Source organism: Oncorhynchus tshawytscha, unplaced genomic scaffold, assembly GCF_018296145.1.
Source record: "Oncorhynchus tshawytscha isolate Ot180627B unplaced genomic scaffold, Otsh_v2.0 Un_contig_6760_pilon_pilon, whole genome shotgun sequence".
Taxonomy (NCBI): Eukaryota; Metazoa; Chordata; class Actinopteri; order Salmoniformes; family Salmonidae; genus Oncorhynchus; species Oncorhynchus tshawytscha.
Genome location: NW_024608286.1, coordinates 42459 through 44288, shown reverse-complemented (window position 1 = coordinate 44288; position 1830 = coordinate 42459). Strand labels below are relative to the sequence as shown.

General features: G+C 41.6%; 1 long non-coding RNA gene across 1 annotated transcript; it reads right to left on the bottom strand.

Annotated features, from left to right (window-relative positions):
- Positions 1 to 304: 304 nt before the first annotated feature.
- Positions 305 to 1212, bottom strand: LOC121843425. Its single transcript, XR_006081548.1, has 2 exons — positions 908 to 1212; positions 305 to 662 (listed from the first exon to the last, which is right to left on the bottom strand). It is a non-coding gene; the product is annotated as an uncharacterized LOC121843425 (long non-coding RNA).
- Between the last annotated feature and the right edge of the window lie 618 nt (positions 1213 to 1830).

Sequence of the window (1830 nt, the reverse complement as noted above, 5' to 3'; positions counted from 1 at the left end):
CCAACTTTCATCACTCAAACTATGTGTATTGATCTATAGTTATGCACAAAAGTGATTTATTTACAATTATAACCCGAGTTCGAGCCCTGAATGCTGATTGGCTGAACGCTGTGGTATATCAGACCATATACCATATGGGTATGACAACTTTTACGTTGATAACCAGTTTATAATAGCAATAAGGCACTCTGGAGGTTTGTAGTATATGTCCAATAAGGTTTTATCCAGGCACTCTGCGTTGCTTCACGTATAACACATTTAGCATGTAGTTACGTCTATGTTCCTTGTTAATAGGCTAATAACGTTATGGGAAAATGGTTTATTACAACTCATCTCTTGATGTGGAAAAAAAAAAATAGTCCTCGTTTCAGGACTTTTGCCCAGGTTTTTCACATGACCTGGCAACCCTGTGTATGGATAACAGTGTTTATTACAAACAGGGATCGTAATTATTTCTCAGAGATAAATGTACTAGCTTGTCGGACCAACTCGGATCCCTCATACCCGCTGAAGATTGCTGCCTCCGTCTCTGCAGGTAGACTGTCCGTTTCTAGACTTGACAGTTAATGCAGTTGTTGTCTCTCCAGGCTGGATCACATCCGGCCGTGATTGGGAGTCCCAAAGGGCGGCGCACAATTGGCCCAGCGTCGTCCGGGTTTAGCCTGGGGTAGGCCGTCATAGTAAATAATAATTTGTTCTTAATTGACTTGCCTAGTTAGATTTTTTTTAAATATAATTTAGGGCTTCCCTCGTGCCCCTTTTCACCTAATAACGTTAGCAGCTAGCTACTGTAGCTAGCTTCCGACCGGAACATAATCAAACCACGACCAACAACACATAGACTATACAGCTACAAGTAGCGAGTGGAGTTACACATGAACTATACTAAACAAGTTAAATGTATTACCTGTGATCCAATATTTTTCACACACATAGCTACGTGTTGCCTACTGTACTTGGACACCTGCTCCCTGCATTTCCCACTCTCCAATGGCGAATAGACTGAAGGCATACAGGCTTTATTTCCTTGTTTGCGATCCGCAGGTCGGGAGTTTTTATCTGGTTACATGTACAATGAACATGTTTTGTTATTGTCGTAAAATCAACAACGAAGATGGTGGTGAATGGGAAATAATGATTGTTTCCCCCAATTTATGGGCGTGGTCGATGGTAATTTATTTGTATTACTTGAATATAGACTCGGACAGTTCTGCTCATACAATGAACAAAAATATAAAGGCATTAAACTGTTGGTCCCATGTTTAATTTGCTGAACTATTGTTTACATCACTGTTAGTGAGCATTTCTCCTTAGCCAATATAATCCATCCATTGGACAGGTCTGGCATATCAACAAGCTGATTATGATCATTACACAGGTGCACCTTGTGCTGGGGATAATAAAAGGCCACTCGAAAACATGCACTTATATCACACAACACCACAGATGTCTCAAGTTTTGAGGGTACGTGCAAATGGTATGCTGACTGCAGGAATGTCCACCAGAGCTGTTGCCAGAGAAGTTAATGTTCATTTATCTACCGTAAGCCACCTCCAACTTCACTTCAGAGAATTTGGCAGTAGGTCCAACCGGCCTCACTACCGCAGACCACATGTATGGCGTTTGAGTGTGCGAACGGTTTGCTGAAAAGTGCCCCATGGTGGCGATGGGGTTATGGTATGTGCAGGCATAAGCTATGGACAACAAACACAATTGCATTTTATCGATGGCAATTTGATTGCACAGAGATACCGTGACGAGATCCTGAGGCCCATTTTTTTTTAAATCTAATATGACCAACGATGCATATCTGTTTTACCAGTCATGAGA